A 13,898-nucleotide genomic window follows, 5' to 3' on the forward strand; every position below is an offset into this window, starting at 1 on the left:
TAAATATCACATAAGGTCCCTGTATTTCATATCACACACAAAAAAATGCAGGTGGGATTAGGTTAGAGAAATTATAAAATTCATTTTTTATTGAAGAATTAATGTAGGTAAGTTTCTCCACAATATTGTATTTCTCTAGAATGCCACATAAGGTTTTACTTGTTTGTAAACTTGGTACACAAATCTGTGGAATCAATATGTAGCTTTAACTGAAGAAAAGTTCTAAAAGACTTAGGGGTAGAATAAATAACTGCATAATTCAAAATGCTAAAAATTTGCCACTTGTACCAGAAACCTGGCATTGTTAATTTATAATATCCTGTCTGTATCTTTATGCCTTGATTCATTCTGCTGACCTGTGATTTCCTTTGAATTTGCCATACTCTCTCTTGGGTTTGTTTGTTTGTTTGTTGTTGTTGTTGTTGTTGTATTTTGTTTTTGGGCCACACCCGACATTGCTCAGGGGTTACTCCTGGCTGTCTGCTCAGAAATAGCTCCTGGCAGGCACAGGGGACCATATGGGACACCGGGATTCGAACCAACCACTTTGGTCCTGGATCGACTGCTTGCAAGGCAAACACTGCTGTGCTATCTCCAGGCCCTGTTTGTTTTTTTATATATATGTAATCTTTGAACTATTGTAGAGCACCTTCAGTCACTCAATTCCCAGATGAAAAAATAAATAAGGGACTCTATTTTTCTTTTAAAGACTAATACATGGTAACCATTTATCTATCCATTTCAAATTTCACAAAGACTCCATTTCATGCTCCTGGGTTCCATGCATTTTCATATTTTGTATCTTAACTCTAATTCTTAGAATATTAGAATTTTCATCCTTCATGGCTAAACTAAAATGTCAGTGCTACTGGGAGACATCTCCTAATCTCTCAAGCCCCAATTAATCATTCTTTTATTTGTGTTCTCTCAAGATTACACTTATTAATTTATTACAGATGAATTTTATGCTAATATAATTTATTAATAATAAACAAGTCATGTTCTCACTATAAAGTTCTGTTAAAACAGTGATTAGTTCTGGCATACATTTGTGTATACTAAATGCCCTTCATATAATGAGATAAAATAAATATAACTAAAACTTTATTCTTAAGCAGCATGACAGATTTTTAAAATATATGATGAAATTATTATTATTAAGCACCTCCCTGCCCCAAACCTGTCTTTCATATCTACCTTCTGCATCTCTCTGCTCCATCTTCTCTCCTCTCCCCCTGAGGCAACCCCTTTCTTCTTACCAACCACAGACCCCTCCCATCTAGGTAAGATTGACAGGAAGTTGGGGGAGGTGTTACAATTAACTACAGGATTAGAAAGTTTGAATTCACTCTATATAGATAATAAACAACTCAAAATATATATGGATATATTACATATACTGTGTAACAACTACAAGTAGCCAATAAAATCAAGATTGAAATCGTATATCTAATAGGCATGCCAAGGAATCACCAAGTCTAAATTTTCATTCCTGGTGTGTTGGGCTAGTCAAGTTGAAAGGCTGACCTTGGATCACAAAATTTTGTTTAGATTAGTATGAGATAAATCAAGCCATAGCTTTATTGATGATCGTTAACAAGACTTTGATAGTCTCTATAATCCTTCTTTAGGAGCTTAAGAAATCTGTCCTGTAAACACTTCAAAGAGAGTAAGGTTATCTCTTCTCATAAATAATTTTCTGAATATTTGTCTGAGAGGAAGAAAGGTCAAGTTAAGGTGGAAAAAATTACACAATGTGTTATATTTCCATGGGTCATAGTGTCAATTTAACATCAAAGATTATAATGATGATGAATTTACTCTCACAACTCGAGACTCTGTAAGCACTACATATTCATAAAGTGGCAATTCAAGTACTGGCAATTAGTTAGAAAAACTTAGCATACTAAAACAACAGGATATCATAAATGATATTTTAGAACACCAAGTCAGGCTTCAACCACACACATTTTACTGAAATGTCATCCTTGTCTTTTTGTTTTACTTTTTATTGTAACATTATGTAAGTTTCTGAACTGCATCATTAAAAATCAACATGTATATTATGTTAAGCTGAACATATTATATTTACTACTAGTTCATTAATATATAGTTCCACTAATAGCCAACATTATGATTTTTGAAACAAAAGAAGATATCAATGAAGAAAAATAAAAATATAAAACACACAAAAATAATAATCTTGAGTGAGGCTTTGCTTTTCAATCATGTCGTCCTTTGAATGTATATCTTGCTCCCCTGTCTCTCTGTTTCTTTGCTCTCTTCTTTTTTCTCTGAAAAATCTGTGTTACCTCTCTAATATACAGTTCTCTCTAAATCTTTCAAAATAAGTTATTTTTTAAATCCTTTTATTTTTTTGGGGGGGAGGCACACCCGTTTGATGCTCAGGGGTTACTTCTGGGTAATCATTCAGAAATTGCCCCTGGCTTGGGGGGACCATATGGGATGCCCAGGGATCGAACCACAGTCCTTCCTTGGCTAGCGCTTGCAAGGCAGACACCTTACCTCTAGCGCCACCTCGCTGGCCACTCAAAATAAGTTTTAATAAAAATTATCTTACTTGAGGCAGAGCCATGGCACAGTGGGTAGTAAGTTTGCCTTGCCCATCTCAGATCTGGTTGGATTCACGGCATCCCATATGGTCCCCTGAGCCTAGTGATTTCTGAGCACAGAGCTATTAGTAAACACTGAGCACCTCTGGGTGTGGTCCAAAAACAACAACAAAAATACAATTTTTTTGCTTACCCAAAGGAGAGAGAGAAAGGTAAGAGAGAGTGAAAATAAATAAAAATGGATGATAGACATACAATTGAAAATAACAATAACAAAATCCAAGTTTGCTTTTTTGTTAAAAATAAAACACATAGACATAACATATTTTACAAATCTTAGGATACTTCTTGTGACCTAGGAGGGGGGTAGAAGTGAGAGGGATAGAAACAATGTATTGTTTTATTCTCAGTTTAAAGTCTGCTGCTACAGTGGTAGCCTATAGATCTGTGCTTTGAGAGAAAATAGAAAAGATAGAGTGGAAGCAGGCAGATGCTTTGTCTTTACCCCAGTGAGCCCCCAGGCTCTGCTCTGGACTCTACACTGGGACCTTTCAATTGTAAAATTTTTCCTTAAATACTCATGGAATCATTTTTCCTTACAGAGGGCATGTCCAAGGGGACTGTGCAGGTCCAATTATTGTTACAAGAGGTTATCTTCATATATATTTACATGATATATCAACATATATATCAGCAAAAAGAGGTCAACTATATATAGATGTATATATATATATATATATATATATATATATATATATATATTAACAATACTGACAAACAAATAAAGTTGTAATTCAAACAAAGGAATTAACCACCAAATTCATTAAAAACTGAGACTCACTTCTCAGCATCTATTCCAAGGATCCTAATACTATTCTAAAAAGACAGCAGCATGACTCTGAAGACTTCAAGGGAAACTTCTCCTGCCTGTGCCTGCCTGCCTATGTTTCTGAATCCCTGAAGATTTCCTCAGAGGTCTAGAGAGCTCACCCCCAAAAAACTGCATTTTGAAGCTGCCCAGTAAGTACATTCTGTCTGCAGGTGTCACTGTCCAATAAACTGAAGTCTCTGGCCTGTGTAGGCTCCAACCTGCTGTGCCTTTGCTCAGTCTGAGGACTTCAAGGGAAACTTCTCCTGCCTGTGCCTGTCTGCCTATGTTTCTGAATCCCTGAAGATTTCCTCAGAGGCCTAGGGACCGCACCCCCAAAAAACGGCATTTTGAAGCTGCCTAATAAGTACATTCTGGCTGCAGGTATCACTGAAATTAGTTGAGGTTTCTGGTCTGTGGAGGCTCCACCCTGCTGTGCCTTTGTTCACTCTGAGGACTTCAAGGGAAACTTCTCCTGCCTGTGCCTGTCTGCCTGTGTTTCTGAATCCCTGAAGATTTCCTCAGAGGCCTAGGGACCGCACCACCAAAAACAGCATTTTGAAGCTGCCCAGTAAGTACATTTTGGCTGTGGGTATCACTGAAATTAGCTGAGGTCACTGGCCTGTGGAGGCTCCACCCTGCTGTGCCTTTGTTCACTTTGAGGACTTCAAGGGAAACTTCTCCTGCCTGTGCCTGTCTGCCTGTGTTTCTGAATCCCTGAAGATTTCCTCAGAGGCCTAGGGATCACACCCCCAAAAAACTGTCAACTAGAGACAGCAGAAGAGCGCGGCTGCTTCACTCTTTCTAACCAATGAACCCCACCACAATTAGTTGTGAACTACAAAGCCACACAGAAGAAAAACTTTAACAATTGGAAATTAAACACCCTGCTATTGAACAACCAGTGGGTCCGAGATGAAAATCAAAAAGGAAATCAAAACTTTCCTGGAAACAAATGATAATGAAGACACAAACTGCCATAATCTATGGGACACAGCAAAAGTGGTCTTGAGAGGAAAATTTATAGCTCTACAAGCACACATCAGGAAGAAAGAAGAGACATACCTGAATAACTTAATGACGCAGCTCAAAAACTTAGAAAATGACCAACAAAAGGAACCAAAAATAGGGAGACAGAAGGAAATAACAAAGCTGAAAGCAGAACTCAATGAAGTGGAAAACCATAAAACAATCTGAAAGATCAACAAAAGCAGAAGTTGGTTCTTTGAAAAAATAAACAAAATTGATAGACCATTGGCAAAACTCACAATGAAAGAGAGAGAAATCTGAAAACCTGTATTAGAAATGAAAATGGGGAGATCACGACAGATTTGCAGAGATTCAAAAGGTAATCAGAGACTACTTTGAGAAACTTTATGCTACTAAACATGAGTACCTAGAAGAAATGGAAAAATTCTTGGACACTTATAAACTTCCATATTTAAATAAGGAGGATGTAGCATATCTAAACACCCCCATCACTACTGAGGAAATTGAAACTGTAATCAAACATCTGCGTAAAAAGAAAAGTCCAGGCCCAGATGGATTTCCAAATGAATTTTTTCAAATCTTTCAAGAGAAGCTACTACCAATACTGCCAAGCTCTTCCATGAAATTAAAAAAATGAGAACACTCCCAAACAGCCTTTATGAAGCCAACATCACCTTGATACTAAAACCAGACAAAGACGCTGCCAAAAAAAAATTACAGACCTATATCCCTGATGAATGCTGATACAAAGATCTTCAACAAAATCCTGGCAAATAGGATCCAATGCATCATCAGGAAGATCATACACTACGACCGAGTAGGTTTCATCGCAGAAATGCAAGAATTGTTTAACATCTATAAGTCTATCAACATCATACACAACATCAACAACAAGAAAAACAAAAATCACATGACCATATTAATAGACGCAGAGTAAGCATTTGATAAGGTCCAACACCCATTCTTGATCAAAACTCTCAGTAAGATGGGAATGGAAAGAATCTTTCTCAATCTAGTTGAAGCCATCTACCACAAGCCAATGGCAAATATTATTCTCAATGGAGAAAAACTAAAAGCCTTTCCTCTAAATTCTGGTACAAGACAAGGCTGTCCGCTCCCACCACTCCTCTTCAACATAGTACTGGAAGTTCTTGATATAGCCATCTGACAAGAAAAAGATATCAAGAGAATCCAGATAGGAAAGGAAGAAGTCAAGCTCTCATTGTTTGCAGATGACATGATACTCTACTTAGAAAACCCTAAAGACTCTACCAAAAAGCTTCTAGAAACAATAGATTCATATAGCAAGGTGGCAGGCTACAAAATCAACCTATAGAAATCAATGGCCTTTTTATACAGCAATAATGATAGGGAAGAGATGGAAGTCAGGAAGGCAATCCCATTCACAATAGTGCCACACAAACTCTAATATCTTGGAGTCAACTTGACCAAAGACGTGAAAGACCTATACAAAGAAAACTATAAAGCCCTGCTTCAAGAAATAAGAGAGGACACATGGAAATGAAAACGCATACCCTGCTCATGGATTGGCAGGATTAACATAATTAAAATGGTAATATTCCCCAAAGCATTATACAGATTTAATGCTATTCCTCTAAAGATATCCATGACATTCTTCAAAGAAGTGGATCAAACGCTTATGAAGTTCATCTGGAACAATAATCACCCTTGAATAGTTAAAGCACTCCTAGGGGAAAGGAAAATGGGATGCATTACTTTCCCCAACTTTAAATGGTACTACAAAGCAATAGTTATCAAAACAGCATGGTATTGGAATAAAGACAGACCCTCAGATCAGTGGAATAGGCTTGAGTTCTCAGACATTGTCCACCAGACATACAATTACCTAATTTTTGACAAAGGCGCAAGAAATCCTAAGTGGAGCAAGGAAAATCTTTTCAACAAGTGGTGCTGGCAGAACTGGTTAGCCACTTGCACAAAAGCAAACATAGACCCTCAGCTGACATCATGTACAAAGGTAAAATCCAAATGTATTAAAGACCTTGATATCAGACCTGATACCATAAGGTATATAGAACAACATGTCGGTAAAACACTTCATGTCATTGAGACTAAAGGCATCTTCAAGGAGGAAACTGTACTTTCCAAACAAGTAGAAGCAGAGATCAACAGATGGGAATACATTAAACTGAGAAGCTTCTGCACCTCAAAAGAAATAGTGCCCAGGATACAAGAGTCACCCACCAAGTGGGAGAAACTATCACCCAACACTCTTCAGATAAGGGGCTATTATTCAAAATATACAGGGTACTGACAGAACTTTACAAAAAAAAACAAAAACAAACAAACAAACAAAACAATAAAATAAAAATTTTAACTCAAACATTTTAAAAAGATATTTTTAAAAAATATATTGGAAATATTTTATGACATCAAATCAGACAGCATAAATGAAATGGATAAGCTCTTAAAAGATGCAAAGCTGCCTAGTTGACTCAAAGAAAGAAACTGACTTTATTTTTCATTTTTCTTTGTGTCCTCCAAAACTGTCTTGTTTTTAATACATTGCTCAAATGATTCTCCACTGCTAATGTTTTTTGTTTGTTTGTTTTATGTCAACACTAGCCATACCTTTACTTCTCATGGTACTACCTCTACTGCAAGTTCCAGCTACTGGATCATCAATAGTAGTCAACTATACATGTCTGTCTGAATACAGACTAAGGAATCATGCCATCTTTCATATTTCTTAATAATTATATTCCATTTTCTATGATGAACTAAAAAGTATATCTACAGTAGAAACAAACTCCTAACCCTGACATTAACATTTTTACACTATTATAAGTATCTGATGTTTAAATAAATTACATAATCATGCAAAACGCACAGATTTTAAACATAAGGACTGAACACAGAATCTAGTTCTGTATTCAATTGCTATTCATTTTAATTTTTTCATCTTGTTGCCTATGGCTAAAGCTATGTGCAATTTGTTTTTCTATCTAGTTTTAGTAGTTATCATGAGGCCCTTCATATGGTAGTTTCTAGATAAAAGCTAACCAAGTGTTGAACCATTTTATTTCTCCATATAAATATACATAGTTGGTTTTATCTATTCAGCAAAGCAGCCTCACAGTTCTCATTTAAATATTGAAATGAAATTTACACCACACATTGTTGGCATTTTGCTATTGCAACTGAGTGGTAGAGGGGGATAGAAAAGATTACCTCTCCAAAACATCATCCATTTTTAAATATTTTAAGATAGTTAATAATTCAAGAATGTATTACTTTAACCCAGGGCAGCTCTTAAGAGATAATTATTCTAAATTAGTAAAGTTGTTTTGAGAGGTGCCTATGACCAGTGTGCAAAGAGTAACTCATGATCATGCTGAAAGCCTATTAACTCCCACCAATTTGAGTCTTGGTAAAGAAACCCATGCCACTGGTGCTTAGCACACCATACTTTGTGGATCATAAAAAGGAAGTCACAAAAATCCACAGTTTTAACTAAAATAGAACCAAAGTCTTAAAATCCCATGGTCTTTTTGCAAACCTTAAAATTCACAAGCCCTTCGGGTTTCGGCAAAGTCACTTTCAGCGCTGAGCCCAGCTGGGAGTGGAGTCAAATGCCAGAAAATTAAGAACATCACTCCAGGGGCTCAGACATGCTAGCAACTCTTGTGACAGTACTAAGGCTTTAGATGACACTTGGAGCACCCTTAGGATCTCTGTAAGAGCTGAAAAGAAAAAAAAAAGAAGCTAAGTTTAAGGTTTTCCACACTAGCACATGTTTTCACATATCCCCATATAAATATCTGACATTTATTCTTTCTCTTTATATTCCCCTTTCCTTATTTTTCCTCTGTGTTAGACTCAGTTCATAATTTGTTAGGTTAGATGGAAAAGCAGAGCTAACAGATAAACTATCTGCAGACAAAGAAGGTTAATGCTGTTAAAAAGGAAAGCCATTGAAAAATTAATGGTTAATCAAGTTTAATTTTCTTCAAAAATCCATCTTCATCTTTGCAGCACTGTTTTATTTCAAATGTCTTGACTATGTCAAATCCTCATGATTTTAATAATCCCCAGTCCTTATTCTAGTTTTACACTGGAAGTTAGCAAAGGGTTTTTTCCCCCAGCAATTTCCCAAAGGAATTTGGAAAGTCTTCTCTTTGCCTCATTACCTCTGAGAGCCTGCTCACTGATGCCTGCTGTGCTACACTCTGTGCCCAGCTTCTGCCAGTAATTGTCATTGAGGTCAACCACTTCTGTCAAATGGGAGAATCAAAGTGAGTTTTCCCATGGTAAAAGCTAACGTGTATTTGGGTTCCTAGGCTTAAAGTTATTTTAAAAGGTAATTACTAAATAAGAAAATATCACATGAAATATCTACAAACACACAATACAACACACTCTCATACATATGCATACAAGCTTTAAAAATCTTTCTTTAAACCTATTTTAATTAAAATTCAATAATATCACAAAACCATGGCTGTCTCCAATGTTGGAATATGAAATATTTGTGGTGGTGTTAGAAGAAATAAATGGATGCTCATATTATTAAACGTCTGTTTTCTTCGACATTTATGACCCTTCTAGTCTGATATCCCAATTGGAAGTTCAACTAGACATACGGGGGTGAAAATAAAAGGTAGAAAGAGATAACTTTAATAATGGGGTTCAGTTTTATTTAGATGTCAAAACAAATAGACTAAGCTTCCAATTTAATAAATTATATTTTAGAGCTCCACTAAATAGGATTAATATAAAGCTAAGTACATTCATTTACTAATTTGCCATAATCACTCAAGTGAGATCTTGGGAATCTCAGTAACACTTTCCCTCTGCAGTATCTCTAATATTTCCTTGTGATCCCCAAGTTATTTCTAATTTTAACTTTAGATATAAATTAAGTACTATTATTAAGGTATCAATGCTTATAACTAAAAGTCTGATATATAATGTTTTAAATCTAAATTCATTTTTTAATGTTCTTGATATTTTTGGATGGAATCAGAAGTAGTTGATTATTTCCAAATCTTTCCACAATGAAAAAAGTATTGAGCATTATAATCTAAAGTTTGCAAATTGATTTTCTAAGAAAAAATGCAAATCTTTCATTTTACGTGAAACTTAAAGATTCATTTTAAGTGAAACTTTGGATATCCTATGTAGTAAAAGGGAAAAGAACTCTTTTTTTAATTACACTTTGGGATAAGGGTCAAACTAAATATATGATGATAATAACTATTACTTTGTTATTAACATGAAGTAAAAGATGAACTTAATTGATTATTGACAAAACAAATCATTTAGAAAACTATAAATCTAAAGTTATTTAGTTTATAAACGCTAAAATTGGATTTTAAATTAATGTGTGATTAAAACCTAGACATTTGGCAGTCATTCTTGGTATGGCAGATTTAACTTGCAGGTTTAATGCCAATTAATTATAATGGAATCTTTCAGTAATTATTTCATCCCTGCTCCTGGTGCCTGAGGTAAGACTGCAAATTATTGGAAACTCTACTGACTCTCACTTCAAGATATCAATGTACTAAAAATTCTATATTTAATTCTGCCTATGACTTTTAGGGCAAGTATTGTTGGCTTTCATAAAGACTTGAAATCATTTTGCATTCGTGATATTTTGTGTTATCACCCTTAACAAGTTGTGTTTTCTCACTAGATTCTGAACAATGCCTAGCATTTTCTTTTTAGATCCTAGCTTAAAGAAGGCCCAGCCTGGATAACTAAAAGCAGGATATCTGCACATTATCTCTATATTTTCACTGTTTATTTTTATTATTTAATCTTTCTAAAGAACTTTTTAATCTGGGTTTGTTTTTATGATGACCATTTGTTGACTTTTAGATTTTTTTGTGGCTTTCTTTGAGAAGCCAAGAAATTTTACAACTCCAATATAGCTGAATACAATCAACTAGAAATATCACATTGGAAAAGAGATTTTATACATTTTATCTCTTTTTCTTTTTTAATCTGTGCTGAACTGCAAAGGGTGGAAAATTGAATCATATGCTACTATCTGGTCAACAAATGTGCCCATGCTAGCAATGCTTTATGATGGCTTTTCAGAGCTGCAGCAAGTCCAATCCATGATTAAATACAAATTTTAAACTCCTTGCTTCACACAGAAAATGAGATTTTTGTCATGGACTTTTTCTAAAATGTTGAACCAAGCAGAAAGTCTCATCTTGCTATCCAGTTTTCCCTCTCCTATTTCTATTTGCATGCCATTAGCATAATACTGAACAATTGGAGGCATCGATTTTTTACATAACTGAGTAATGAGAGAAATGGAATATATTGCGTTCAACTGCCTATTACTTTAAGATAGGAATATGTATCAATCATTGAATAATATATGTATATAATTATTAAGGATTATTTTCTTTTGATCTCTCTTGTTTTCTCTAACAATACATATATGAGGAGAGAGCATTCTGAAAATGTATATTAATGTATGTAAATTAATATATTGCTTGAAAGTATGTAAATGAGATCTTCTAAGTAGGTAAGCTTTTTGAAAACCTGCTACTCAGTAGGATTTTTCTAACTCTCTGTGCACATATATTTTCTTGCCACAGTTTACACTGAAGGGAGAATGCCTTAATAATTCTCTAAAGAGTTTCATTTTATGCCATTGAGACACCCCTGATCCAAGAATAGCCATTTTAGAAAAGTTCTGTTTAAAAATACCATGAAAGTTGTAACATGATAAAGTTTGAGGCTAAACTGTGGTTCTTTGATCATGCATATTTTACAAAATAACATACTTGATTGGATTAAAATATTCAGTTATTCAAAATGAATGTACTCCAATATCCCCATCACATATTTTTTCCAGAGTGGCAATACAAGTATGACATGTGTATAAAGTTCTCAGAATTATTACAGTGTGACAGTGTCTAAATGGAATCTATATATATATATATATATATATATATATATATATCTATTATACATATATATGTGCATGTTCAAATGAAATGTGTTGATATATGTGGGTTGAAATGCTAGTTGAACTATGATTTAGCTTGAGTGAAATGATTCAAAGGGCATGTTTGATCTTTAAAAAAAAGAAAAACTGACCACTTATTTAATGTTGGTTAACTACCAACTACCAACTTATGATCAGTACAGATGTACTTTTATGTTACAGTCACCTATAGATCCCACAGAATTCTAGGCTTTTTAACATTGGAAGAGACTTATCTGAGCCATTATGGAAAATAAGTCAATGCATCATAATCTTGACTACAAGTAACATATTTTTGTTTTACATATAAAGATATGACTAAAAATATTGAAGAAATTACTTTTTTCAAGAAATTATGTAAACACGATTTGACAAAGTCTTACTGAAAATACATCCTAGTTATTTTCATTGTTTCTTCTAAGTAATATTTTTGAGTCAAAGATTAAGATGCTGGCACTACAAATTCAATCCTGCAAATCAAAACTAGTAAAGGATAGATATCATATGAATGGAAGCAAGCTGGATTACAAAATTATAAGAAATGGAGCAGTAAAATGCTCTCTATTCATCACACAGAAAAGTAATTAAAATAAAAAATATTAGTATTGGGGGATGAGGGAAATGTCGTCGCTCATAAGGCAAGTCATGGCTCTTTGAGCTCTGGCTTTGCTCACTAGCACTCACCTACCACCCAAACACACAATGTTTTTACACTAAAAGTGACAATGTTAGATATGTAGAAAAAAGAGAAAGACAATGTCTTAGATCAGGGAGTGCTGTTTTTCCCCTCTGGAGTATAGCCCCGTTTACCCACATATCAGTCAATCATCTATTTGAGAATCACAAAATGTGAAGAAAAGCAATCGATCTTGAATGATATGTCATCCAGAGAAGGTTGAGACTTGTTGAAATGAAACAGTATGTGGAACATTCATTTTCACCAAGGTCAGTTTTCTCTGTGTGATACAGTTGAACTCACCCTGTTGCCTGGTTTCCACTTAGCAAGTTTCCTATGATTTAAGTCTTTCTCAACCAAAGTTTTGTTTTTCTCCTTGCTTAATCTTAATCTTTCTAGTTCAGCATCATCTTTGAGACAGCAGATAATTATCTTTACCATTCAATTTAGTCATCATTCTTCTAATTATATAATCACAAATATGAGATTAATTCCCTAAGTAAAGTCATAGATAAGGCTATGCACTTAAAAATAATGAAGAGAATATAGAGTGGTGGAATAAACAAAGGAAAGATGCTGCAAAGGAGTGACTTCAGGGCACATTCCAGATATATGTGATTATCTGTGACTATTTTGTTTTTGTTTTAATTTTTCATTGGAGAGGAGATACTGAGAGATCATTCCTGATGGGAATGATCAGGGAACCACATGAGATGCTATGGACAGAATCTTCATCAGTAACATGAAAGACAAGCACTCTACTTGTTGTACAAAATCTCCAGCTGTGATTCATTAAAAAATATATATCTAGAATCTAAGTGATAGCATAGTGGGTAGGATGTTTGCCTTGCATACAGCCAACCTTGTTTAATCCCAGGCATCCTATATGGTCCCCTGAGCCTGCCAGTATTAATTTCTGAGTGCACAGCCAGGAGTAACAGCTAAGCGCTTCTGGACATGATCTCAAAACAAAACAAAGCAAAATAAAATACACCTAAATATAGCCCATTTTGAAACAAATAAGATGGATATTTTTATCAAGTCATTGGTTGAGAGAAGGCTAGTAAATTCTGAATTTTCCCTTGGATATTGAGTTTCCTATTATGATTCAATTTCACATTCCAGGTGTGATTTACTGACAGTAAAGCTGTGTCTTGCGGGGAGTAATTTCTGAGAGAAGAAATCTCTGAGAAACACTGGATGTGGACTAAAAAAGAAAAAAAACCCAACAACAAAGCACAGCAGGGGGCAGAGAGGTGGCACAAGCAATAGGGCAACTGCCTTGCACGGGCTAGCCTAGCACGGACCACGGTTCAATCCCCTGGTGTCCCATATGGTCCCCTAAGCCAGGAGCAATTTCTGAGCGCATAGTCAATAGCTAGGAGTAACCCCTGAGCATCACCAGGTGTGGCTCAAAACCAACCCCCCCCAAAAAAAAAAAAACCCAAAGCACAGCAGACACTGAGTTATGGGTCAAATTGGATCTCATTGACCCTCAACAACAATAATTTGAACTAAATGAGTTAGGTATATATACGTGATTCTTACATATATGCATTTTTGGTATGGATGTGCTTTTGTATATATTCATACATGCATTTTCCTGTTTCATTTTCCACACTCCTAAATTCAATAAACATTAGATGTTAGTTGATTAAAACCTTGGATACAAAATGGAGTACGTTAATAACTAATCACAAACTAAAAGTGAACTTTGTGCAGATGTCAGTGTCCATAATTGCCTACATTGTTCAAAGAAAAAATATTTAAATTTGCTTTTTTTTGGGGGGGAGGACACCT

This window comes from Suncus etruscus, chromosome 14 (genome assembly GCF_024139225.1).
Source record: "Suncus etruscus isolate mSunEtr1 chromosome 14, mSunEtr1.pri.cur, whole genome shotgun sequence".
NCBI lineage: Eukaryota > Metazoa > Chordata > Mammalia > Eulipotyphla > Soricidae > Suncus > Suncus etruscus.